This window comes from Temnothorax longispinosus, chromosome 6 (assembly GCF_030848805.1).
Source record: "Temnothorax longispinosus isolate EJ_2023e chromosome 6, Tlon_JGU_v1, whole genome shotgun sequence".
Lineage (NCBI taxonomy): Eukaryota > Metazoa > Arthropoda > Insecta > Hymenoptera > Formicidae > Temnothorax > Temnothorax longispinosus.
The window spans coordinates 12408429-12421078 of record NC_092363.1 but is presented as its reverse complement, the minus strand read 5'-3'; the positions used below and the strand labels follow the sequence as shown (position 1 = coordinate 12421078).

General features: G+C 36.6%; 1 long non-coding RNA gene and 1 pseudogene across 1 annotated transcript; one reads left to right on the top strand and one right to left on the bottom strand.

Moving 5' to 3' along the window:
- The first annotated feature begins 1858 nt into the window (after positions 1–1858).
- Positions 1859–4246, top strand: LOC139814895 (uncharacterized). Its single transcript, XR_011732612.1, has 3 exons — positions 1859–2556; positions 2740–3002; positions 3079–4246. It is a non-coding gene; the product is annotated as an uncharacterized lncRNA (long non-coding RNA).
- Positions 4246–5739, bottom strand: LOC139814894 (uncharacterized; annotated as a pseudogene).
- Positions 5740–12650: the final 6911 nt, after the last annotated feature.

Genomic DNA, 12650 nt, shown 5'->3' with positions numbered 1-12650 from the left:
TATTTTTGAAGAAAGGCTGCAAGTAAGCCACGAATTGAAGCATAATAAGTTTCGTGCTGATTTATCGTTGAGTCGATTGCGATGTTTTCGGATTACTAGCGATGCCTTCGAAAAAAAACGTTCCACTAAAACGGATGTAGCCTGAATACTAAAATAATCTCGTGCCATTGAAGCTAATATAAGAAATTGCTTTTTATTTTGATTCCACCAAGAAAGAATATTTTTATTTTTATCAGCTCGTTGAAAACGCAAATAATCATCTAAGTCTTTCGCCAATTTGTACTTAAATTTTGATTTGATTTATTCGATTCAAAAAGAGATCCTAAATCCAGTACATCATCGAGTGTCGTGGCAGGAACATTTTCCAAACTTTCATCAAAACTTACAGGTGTTGTAGAAAGATTGGCTTGATCGAGCATTCTTGGTTCGTAATATTTAGTTCGGTATATGAATTCAAATTGCTTTATTGATTCTTCTATCATTTCTTTACCCCATCCCAATCAGCAGACAATGTTTTTTAAATGTGTTTTTAATATTTATTTTTTATTAATTATACATTTGTACAATTTATTGTAAAAATAATATTTATTTAACGTTTATTAAATATTTATTAAACGTTTATTTAACGTTTATTTAATATTTGTTTTACATTAGTAAGTTATTTGCAATAATAAGTTAAAAAAACATTTATTTAACATTTATTCGGCACTAATTTAATATTTATTTTATATTAATTATTTATTTGCAATAATGATTTTAAAAAACATTTATTTAATATTTATTCGACATTAATTTAATATTTATGTTACATTAATTATTTATTTGCAATAATAATTTTAAAAAACGTTTATTTAACATTTATTCGACATTAATTTAATATTTATGTTACATTAATTATTTATTTGTAATAATGATTTAAAGAAACATTTACTTAACATTTATTTAATATTAATTAAATATTTACTTCAAATATTATTTTATATTTATTATTTCATTATAAGAAATGTTTTATTATTTTTCTCCCGCGCGGTACCTGCAATACCGGCAGTTCGCGGCAACGCCGCTAGGCGTCGCATCGCCAGTGCAGTCTCTCGAGTTCAAGATTCTGCACCGACTTGTATAAGAGAAGACCCCCTACGGGACCGAGACAGATCTTCCCGGCGCTAGTCGTCAAGGCTGAAACCGCGAGTACGCTAAAGCCTACCCTACGGCGCGAGTCGCTAAGATGTTGTTTTTCAAATATTAAAAAAACTTTTCTAATGTAAAAGAAATATTTATTCAAATCTTAAATTAACGTTTTTCAAACGTTAAAAAAACATTTTAGAATACGTCAAAATAGATGTTTTTGTAACATAAAAAAAAACACTTTCAAACCTCAAAATAAACTTTTTCAAACATTAAAAAAATGTCCTTTTAAACGTTAAAATAAACGTTTTTAAACATTAAAAAAATGTTTTTTTTAATGTTAAAATAAATATTTTCAAATAAAAAAAAGGTGTTAACCCATGATTTTTAACATTTTTAAAAATGTTTTCAAAAATGTTTTCCAAATGTTTTTAAAAATATTTTTAAAAACATTTCTTTGCTGTTGGGTAGTGACTAGGTAGTATAGATTAGAATAAAATTTTAAAGTCAGACAGAGCTTGTCACTAGATAATCAGTTATTTATGATCTAGTTGCTGCCTAGTCACTATATATCAGATACGATGGTAGATGGCGCTGCATTGTTGTGCCAATCTGATAAAGTTACTATCTCGTTACTAGCATTTGTAAATTAATTAGCGAATAAGAATTGAGGTTATGATATTCCATAAAAATCTGTCTAGTAACTATCTAATAGTAGCATAATCTCCAGAGTTTTGATGAAGTTATTAAATTGTTGACGAGTAAACTTGCATTTAAAGGAAAAGACGGATCTTGTTTTGACCTTGCGACTAAGAATGATCTGAATCGGGCAGTGGTCGCTGCTCAGAGTATCCCGGAAGACTCGGATTTCCGAAATTGGGACAATACGTGCGAATCCTATAGCTAGGTCAATTAACGATGGAGTTTTGTCCGGAGGAGGTATGTAAGTTAGGATCATAGGATTGAGCAGAGAGAAGGGTTTTTTGTCTAGCAAGTCTACCATTTACCAGGATCTAGCATTTTTGTCAAATTAATCTCAGATACACAGATAGTGTTAAGGCCGTATCACACTAGCGATTGCTGTTGGCGGTTGCGGTCGCTGTTGCTGTTGATATCGTGCGTCGACCAATTAGAGCGCAACAGCTCGCAGTTGTTGTTCGCTGCTGCCGTTTAGGCTGAAGTCTATTTTTCGCGACAGGATCAGCCAATCAACGCCCAGTACGGAGCCGGCGCGAACACAAGAGGATTTTGAAGGGAGCACGATGGCGCCGAAAAAGAGTATTTTTACTAACGAGTTGGATTTCCACCTTGTTGAGGAAGTTGAGCGGCGACCGATACTTTGAGACTGCACACTAGACATTTATAGAAGAAACGACATAAAAAGCAATGCCTAGGACCAGGTCGCGACGGTCTTGGGGCCCAACTTCACCAGTAAGTTCATTTTCAGGTTATGTCAGATTATGAATACTATTCACACTAAATATATAATAATGCAATTGCAATGCAGCATTTCTGCCCATTATAAATAAGTAACAACCGGTACATTTAGGACTTTGCATTATCATGAACTCTGTTTTGCATTGAAATTTCTTAATTGTGGTTGTGCGTTTGCAGGCGATTCTGTTGCAGATAGATGAAAAAATATTAAACAGACTTTTATTAGTAACCATGAGAAGGTCAGGGAATCTAAAAACAAGTGCAGTGGGGCGGACGGGGACGGCATTTATGTGCCCAAGTGGCACTTGTACAAAAAGCTTTTCTTCCTCGAAAAAGCTTGTGTTCAGGCCGAATCTTCGTCAAATTTGCCAGTAATCCAAAGTCAAACAGCCATGAATACAGAACTGGTGCTACCTATTTATTATGATGAAAACCTGCAGGTGAATGATTTGGAAGTCAGTAATTTAGTAAACAATTTACACATGTATAAATGTAATTTTTATTTCCTACTTCCAGATGTTTTTGAAAATTCCTGATGATCCAAACAATGATCTGTAACCTGTATGTGAAGGTGCTACAACAAATTCTCCGACCACCAATTCGTCTTGTACTTCCTCAATGAGCCTTCCAAGTGCGTCAAGCGCCAACAGTTCTCGGCCTTTGACTTTACCTGTGCTTCTCCCTCCTCCCCGCCCAGCATCTGCCCTTTGCAACAATTTGTACAAAAACAGGGGAACCAAACGTTATAAATCAACTGCCATCATGGAAAAAGCAATCAATCTAATGCAAAAAGCCAATCAGCCACTGCCTCTTACTCTTCCTCAAGAAGATAATGCAGACATATTTGGCTACCTCGTTGCAACTCGCATTCGAAGTTTGGAAAAAGAAAAAAGAAAACAATGTGAAAATGAGATTTTGATAGTTCTTACTAGATATTAAATCATGTTTTTTCCCCTCCAAACATTGAATGTACGTGGCAAAAAGGTTGCCAAATTAAGTTCACATAATTTTATTCTTTGTTATAATTAGTATTAGTATTACTATAAAACAGTATTTTTATTTCAGTCATGAGTTATGACCAAAAATATTATTGCGCTCACCGCGTCGCACTAGCACTCGCTCGCACTCGCGTACTCGCACTCTCGAAGCTCGCGGGAATAAAAGAGACACCGCGGTTTTAAGGAAACAAACAATCTCAACGTTTATTATCTCGATACAGAACAGACAGTGCGGACACACGTCCGAACAGTCCAGCAACTCCAGACAAAATCTGACAGTTGACAATTGATTCGCCGATCAATACATCCCGTCGTCAGGGAACGCGCTTCGGCTTGAAGCTACTCGCGAGCGAAGCAACGGGTGTCTCAGCGCGAAGGCGCAGTGCCGCAACAATATTGATTGTTAAGCTAAGAATGTGCAATTTAATTCTGTCCATTATTTTAGCCAAAAATGGTGCCAAAGAATTTACCTGACTTGCTGTGACTAGTATCCATGTTATAGATTTTTATAATGTAAAGAAAAGAACACTCACAAACTCGTTGTATGCCGACTGTAAATGGCAGCATTAGTTGTACGGATAATCAGAACTTGATTTATTTTTTAAGAATGGTTTTATGATTTACATTTTGTGCCACTAGTTTTAGTTGTATAAAAAGTAGTTTTAGTTGTATTTGTTTCCTATAACTAATTTTAATTATTTAGTAATTATTGTAATTAATTTTAATTAATGTTATTAATTAATTGTCTAATTTGAAGTTGGTATATTGTAATAAATATGCTTATTATAGAACTTAAACTTTTATTTGGTTCAGTGGATATAACCATCACATACCTTCATATTATCACTTTATCTATACAGGTCTACATTAATAATATCACCACAAGTTTACCCAAGTTTTTACAATTTTAATAATTAGTTTATTTTTATGCATACATCTATGTCTATATTTATGCCATTAGAAATTAACCATTTTCATTTGCCATGGTACAGCTCCCACTGTATTAAAATATGCACACCACATGTCTCTCAATTGCAGGGCAGAATTGGAATGTCTGTTCCCGCCCTGATGAACAAAGTTTACAATGCCTTGTATTGGCTCATTGTGCCAATCTCCAAACCTTATTTCGCCTCCAAATACATCCTCTTTATCGAGGAAGGTAGGTGGAGTGTACATTGCTCGCCCGACGACTTGAGACCGCAGCATATTGTGTAAGCAACAGCATGCAAGAATGATCTCCTTTGCACAGTGGGGGTCGTATCTCATTGGACTTCGAAATATCTGGAAACGGGCTCCCATTACTCCAAAAGTGTTTTCGGAGCATCTGCGAGCTCTTGAAAGCCTCGAAGGAAAATTTATACTAATTATTATATATTTTGAAATACTACTGTTTTCGTAATAAATCTCATAAGTAATAAATCTCATAAGTAATAAATCTCGTCCAGTGCATGAAGACCCAGGGTAAGGTATGAGTATATATTTTAAATAGCGGAAATCCCTCATCACCTACAATGACAAAGGGAAATTCAGTTTCTGTGCCGGGCAAAGATGCTGCAGGAGGGATTTTCAATGAATTGCTGTCAATATGAGCTTTCAGAGTGGACTTGTTCCAAATGCCAGAGTCACTAATCCGGCCATTAGTGCCTACATCCACGTAAATGAAATGTAGCTGGGCGTCTACCAATGCCAGTAGCACAATACTGTAACTGTCTTTATAGTTGTAATAAAGGGAGCCAGAATTTAGAGATGGATCAATCAGAACATGCTTCCCATCAAAGGCTCCGATACAATTAAAAAAATTCCACCTCTCCAAAATCCGTAGCTACAACTTTCCATTCTTCTTCGCTACTTGGTAACTTCAAATAATCCACCTGCAGGACTTTGATCAAAGCAGAGCAGGTGTCTCTGATAATACCAGAAATGGTACTTTGTCCCAGACGAAAGCTGAGCGATAAAGACTCCTGTGTCTCACCTGAAATCAAAACTCAATTTCATAATCGGTCACTTAAGGTTTTGGTATATTTTTTTTGTGATGAAAATATACATTACCTGTAGCTAAATGTCGCAATGTAACTGACAACCTTTCAGCAGGTGAGATACATTCGCGCAAGTGCGTGTTTTGTTTCTGAATTAGAGGAGTAACCTTTTGAAGCATGAATTCGAATGTATTTGTGTCCATTCGAAGGTACCTGGACATGAGATTAAAAGAAAATTACTTGAGTTTAGATGTAAAAGCAGTTATTTCAAAAAGTAAATACCATTATTATACATTAAAAAATACCTGCGAAATTTGTTTGGATTTTCTAGAGACAATTCTAGAAAGACATTGTGATGAAAACCATGATGTTTTCTTCGAGCCACCCAAGACCTCACTCAAATTTTTCGATTTAAAGTTTCTTCAATAAAGCTCTGGACAATAATTCCGAATAATGCTGCTATACGTAGATTTCGCCGCTCTTTTTCGACGTAATACTGGTACTGCTTCAACGTTTTACTCATTCTAAGCTAAAAAGATTGTCTTAAGGATGTATGGGTCGTACAGTCCTTACTAAAAGTTAAACTTTCAATAAAAGAAGACTTTGCATGTATGTCAAACAACTCAAAATTTTTTTATGTTAGAAGGGATTATCGTTAACAGTTTGAGTATGATTTTTTGTTATTTAAATAATTAGTATTGTTTAAACAATTAAAAAATTTTTTTGTGGTAAAAAATTTTGAAACTTAGAATACAATATCAATGATGTATGTTTTACACATAAAAAAAGTTTAAGAAATATCTTAATGGTTTATTTATATATTTATATTTATACATTAATTATTTATTTGCAATAATAATTTTAAAAAACGTTTATTTAACATTTATTCGACATTAATTTAATATTTATGTTACATTAATTATTTATTTGCAATAATGATTTAAAAAAAACGTTTATTTAACATTTATTCGATATTAATTTAATATTTATGTTACATTAATTATTTATTTGCAATAATGGTTTTAAAAAACGTTTATTTAACATTTATTCGATATTAATTTAATATTTATTTTACATTACTTATTTATTTGCAATAATAATTTAAAAAAACATTTGTATAATATTTATTCGACATTAATTTAATATTTATTTTACATTACTCATTTATTTGCAATAATAATTTGAAAAAAACATTTATTTAATATTTATTCAACATTAATTTAATAATTATTTTACATTACTCATTTATTTGCAATAATGATTTGAAAAAACATTAATTTAATATTTATTCGACATTATTTTAATTCTACGAGTGGGTGTCGGCCACCCAGACAAAAATTCAGGCCCGATATTTTCAAGATAGGTTTTAATAATCAGTGTCCCTCCACTTAGGATCCCTATGTTTGAGTCCTTCTCTCGAAGATGCGTATGGAAAGGCTTTAACCCAATCAGCAAAGAAATGTTTTTAAAACTATTTTTAAAAACATTCGAAAAACATTTTTGAAAACATTTTTAAAAATGTTACAAATTATGGGTTAACACACCTTTTTTTTATTTAAAAAATATTTATTTTAACATTAAAAAAAACATTTTTTTAATGTTTAAAAACGTTTATTTTAACGTTTAAGAAAGTGTTTTTTTAATGTTAAAAAACGTTTATTTTAACGTTTAAAAGGACATTTTTTAAATGTTTAAAAAAGTTTATTTTAAGGTTTGAGAAAGTGTTTTTTTTTATGTTACAAAAACATTTATTTTGACGTATTCTAAAATGTTTTTTTAACGTTTGAAAAACGTTAATTTAAGATTTGAATACTTAAATATTTCTTTCACAATAGAAAAGTTTTTTTAATATTTGAAAAACAACATCTTAAGCGACTCGCGCCGTAGGGTAGGCTTTAGCGTACTCGCGCGTTCAGCCTTGACGACTAGCGCCGGGAAGATCTGCCTTGGTCCCGTAGGGAGTCTTCTCTTATACAAGTCGGTGCAGAATCTTGAACTCGAAAGACTGCACTGGCGATGCGACGCCTAGCGGCGTTGCCGCGAACTGCCGGTATGCAGGTACCGCGCGGGAGAAAAATAATAAAACATCTCTTATAATGAAATAATAAATATAAAATAATATTTGAAGTAAATATTTACTTAATATTAAATAAATGTTAAGTAAATGTTTCTTTAAATTATTATTGCAAATAAATAATTAATGTAAAATTAAATATTAAAATAATGTCAAATAAATGTTAAATAAATGTTTTTTCAAATCATTATGGCAAATAAATTGTTAATGTAAAATAAATATTAAAATAATGTTGAATAAATATTAAATAAATGTTTTTTCAATTCATTATTGCAAATAAATAATTAATGTAAAATATAAATATTAACCCTCCCGAGGCCACATCTCTTTTTTTAATACGCCTTGACCAGACGGATGGTCGGCACCCAGATAGATTTCAGTCTCATATTTTTAATTTAATTATGTGCACATAAAAATTCATGAAACATATTAAAAAGGTGTTTCAAATAAAATATGCAGAACCCGAAATGTGCTTGATGAACAAAAATGTTGTAATTTTTGGTCGCGATAAGAAATATACACCGATTGAGGTCACATCCCGGGTGGTCACAATCTATAATAACTTTCGAATGTTTATCAAACATAACTGACATGGCTTAAGCCTTTCTGTACGCATCTTCGAGAGAAGGACTCAAACATATAGGGATCCTATAGGTGGAGGGACACTGATTATTTATTAAAGCCTATCTTAAAAATATCGGGCCTGAATTTTTGTCTGGGTGGCCGACTCGCAGAATTAAAATAATGTCGAATAAATATTAAATAAATGTTTTTTTCAAATTATTATTGCAAATGAATGAGTAATGTAAAATAAATATTAAATTAATGTCGAATAAATATTATACAAATGTTTTTTTAAATTATTATTGCAAATTAATAAGTAATGTAAAATAAATATTAAATTAATATCGAATAAATGTTAAATAAACGTTTTTTAAAATCATTATTGCAAATAAATAATTAATGTAACATAAATATTAAATTAATGTCGAATAAACGTTAAATAATCGTTTTTTAAAATCATTATTGCAAATAAATAATTAATGTAACATAAATATTAAATTAATGTCGAATAAATATTAAATAAATGTTTTTTTTAAATCATTATTGCAAATGAATAATTAATATAAAATAAATATTAAATTACTGTCGAATAAATGTTAAATAAATGTTTTTTTAACTTATTATTGCAAATAACTTACTAATGTAAAACAAATATTAAATAAACGTTAAATAAACGTTTAATAAATATTTTTTCTAAATTATTACTTTAAATAAATAATCAATGTGAAATAAATATTTAATAAACGTTAAATAAATATTATTTTTACAATAAACTGTACAAATGTATAATTAATAAAAAATAAATATTAAAAACACATTTAAAAAACTGTCTGCTGATTGGGTACGGGACCAAGGCAGATCTTTCCGGCGCTAGTCGTCAAGGCTGAACGCGCGAGTACGCTAAAGCCTACCCTACGGCGCGAGTCGCTTAAGATGTTGTTTTTCAAATATTAAAAAAACTTTTCTAATGTGAAAGAAATATTTAATTATGTCTAGGGGCCTCGTCCGGATGAACAATATAATAATGTAGTCGCGCCTCTGCGCGCGCTTGCCAACAGGGTTCATATCCTGCACCAATGAAAAATCGCGCCACCGATCGGGCGGGCCAATCCCGCGCGTCCCTAGGTGCGTACCTCTCATTGTGTTTTTTGTTGCCGTGAAGTCAACAGGTTCTTCAATAAAGTTTCGGTTATTTGGTGTGTAGGAGAATTGCAGTAATGGGAAAACATCGTCGATCCTCAAGGCACCATAAATATCGGCGCGATCGTTCGCGGTCCCGTTGACGGTCGCGGTCCCGCGAGCTCTCGCGATCCCGCGAGCTCTCGCGATCCCGAGGGCGTTCCCGATCCCGCGATCGTTCTCGAGGATCTGACCGCTCGCTTAGCTACAGATCTCGCGATCCGAAAGGCTCTCTATCACCTCGCCGCATCCCTTCTCCGAATCTGGGTACGATTCCCGCAGACGATACCACGATGCAGAGGATTCTCACGCTCCTTGAGATGCAGAACAGGCGTCTCAATACCTTAGAGATTAGGGCGCCCGTTTCAGGCCAGATACCAGAGAAGCCAGGACAAACGGGTATCTGAGGACCGAGGCATTGATCCAGGTATGTCCCCTTGTTGACCTTCATTACTTTTCTACGAAAAGAATTTGGCAAAGAGGGGACATAACCGATTGTCCCTTGCTCTGCGCTGTATCTTTCACTTCCTTATCTCGGTACGCAGCGCCAGAAGCCCCTGTCGTCACTTTCAAGGGCGAAGTCGAGCCGAATAGCATCCCGCCTCCGGCTCCCCCGTCCTTGGCGGACGAACTCTTCGCGGTACCTACGCAGCCAGTCAACTCGTCCTGGGAACCTGCGCTTTTTGAATTCACCCGAAAAGCTGTTCGGGAAGGCATTGGCGAGGCACTGCGTACTCAACTTCTTGAGAAATACGAAGCCAAAGCTGAGCTGGCGGCGTTGTGCCCGCCAAAGGTCAACAAAATTTTGGTCCCAGCTCTCAAGCCGTCGGCTTCTGTAATCATGCGAGACGAGTACCAAATGCAGCAGCAGAGACAAGTCGCGGCTTGTTTGAGAGCTTTAGGATCGGGAATCTCGGAGCTCTTGAAGCCCGACATAACATCTCTCCTTCCAGAAGAAAGCCGAGATTCCTTGCTACAGGTGGCTGATGGGATTCGTCTCCTTGCGGATCACCAACATAACCTCTCCCTGGCTAGGAGAGCCTTCATCAAACCGATTTTGAGCATGATGGGGAAGACCATTGCGGATTCGGCACCGATTGACGAATGGCTTTTCGGTTCCTCCTTCACAGAGGAACTAAAGGAGCTCAGGCTTGTGAGAAAGCTGCCAAAGATCTAAAGAAAGGGGCTCCCCCGGCTCCTAAGGCCGTTATTCAACCGGCGCGCCAAGCCTCAGGAAAAAACCAGCCCGTAAGACAGCCGGGAAACAGAAGAGCCCCTGCGGCTCGAACCTCGAAGCCGACGCGCCAGGCAGGGGCTCAGCGCTCGGACAGGCGACCGCGGAGATCTCGTTCCCGCTCTCGTTCCCGCTCTCGTCGGCATTAGACCCGGTAAGGACTGCTGGACGGCTAAAATATTTTGCAGACCAGTGGGAGGCCATCACGTCGGATCCCGTAGTTCTGGAATTCCCTTCGCCTCCTCCCCACCGTGTAGGCCCTTAATAACGGAACCTAAGTTTTCGCGATTGACTGCATCTCGTTGCGACGAGGAGATCGCGCGTCTATTGTCTAAAGGCGCGATTACGGTAGTTGAGCCATCCGCAGATCAATTCCTTTCGTCCTTTTTTCTGGTCGGAAAAAACTTCCGGGGGCGTAAGACTCGTGTTAAACTTAAAAGATTTAAATGCATTTCTATCGCCTCCGCACTTCAAACTTGAAGATTGGAGAACTGTGGTTCAGCTTTTGCTTCCAAGAACATATATGGCGACCTTGGACTTGGAGGATGCCTACCTGCCTGTCCCGATTCATCCAGATGACAGGAAATTCCTTTGCTTCCAGTGGAGCGGTGTGGTTTATGCTTTTGCCGCTCTCCCCTTCGGGCTTTCTACGGCACCCTTTATTTTTATCAAAATTCTTCGCCCTGTGACGACTTACTTGCGACGTCGGGGATTCTCTTCCGTACTCTACCTGGACGACTTTCTTATACTCGGTTCTTCTCCAGAGGATTGTCTGGATAACGTGCACACGCACATAGAACTGCTTTCATCCCTAGGTTTTATCGTCAACTTTAAGAAATCAGATCTAGAGCCCTCGACATTAAAGAAATATCTTGGATTTAATTTTGATTCGATTCGACAAGCCATGTCGATCCCCGACGTCCGCCGGGAGAAACTTCTGCGTTTGGTGCTTGTTTTTTCAAAAAAGCGACAAAGCTCCATACGGGAATTTGCAACTTTAATAGGATCTCTGATTTCAGTTTGTCCTGCCTTTCGTTATAGCCTAATTTATACGAAGCGCCTTGATGAAGCAGCAAAATTTAACGCTCTTATTTCGGCAGGTGGATCTTACAACGCAACCATGGATATTCCGCTGAACTTGCAGGAAGATTTTTTTTGGTGGCGCAGGGCCCTTTCGGACCGCGACCACGCTAACAAATTTTGCTTTGGCCAATACGCTTGCGAGATTTTCACAGACGCCTCCCTGACCGGTTGGGGCGCTTGCTGTGGTCTCGAGCGGGCTCACGGATGGTGGTCCAGCGAGGACGGCACTCGACACATTAACGAGCTGGAACTCTTGGCCGCATATTACGGCCTGAGATGCTTTGCCTCTAACTTGCGCAATTGCGAGATTTTGTTGCGTCTAGATAACGCCACAGCACTCTCATACGTCAACCGATATGGATCAATAAAGCATCTTCGACTTTCAGCCATTTCCAGAGAGATTTGGCAATGGTGCGAACAAAGAAACATCTTCCTATTTGCATCTTATATCGCGTCTATTGACAATAAGATTGCCGACGAAGAGTCTCGCTGCTTAAAAGTCGATTCCGAGTGGTCCTTATCGGAGAAGGCCTTTGATGCAATTCTCAGGACATTCGGTCCATTTGATGTTGACCTTTTTGCGTCTATCTCAAATGCAAAATGTGATCAATATGTTTCTTGGCATCCCGACCCAGGCTCAGTTGCAGTGGACGCCTTTACTTTCTCTTGGAAAGATATTTATTTCTATGCGTTTCCTCCGTTTATTTTAATTCCTCGAGTTCTTAGAAGGATCGTGGAAGATGGGGCGGAGGGAGTATTAGTGATCCCCTGGTGGCCGTCCCAACCCTGGTTCCCGCTTTTTCGTCAATTACTTGTATCTGACCCACTCATTCTAGAACCCGCTGATAATTTGCTTTTTTCTCCACTCAGGACCAGGCATCCGGCTTACAAGACACTATCCCTGGGGGTCGCCAGATTATCCGGGAAGCATTTAGGCTGCAGCAGGTCTCGGAGACGGCGATAGAAACGCATGGCCTCAT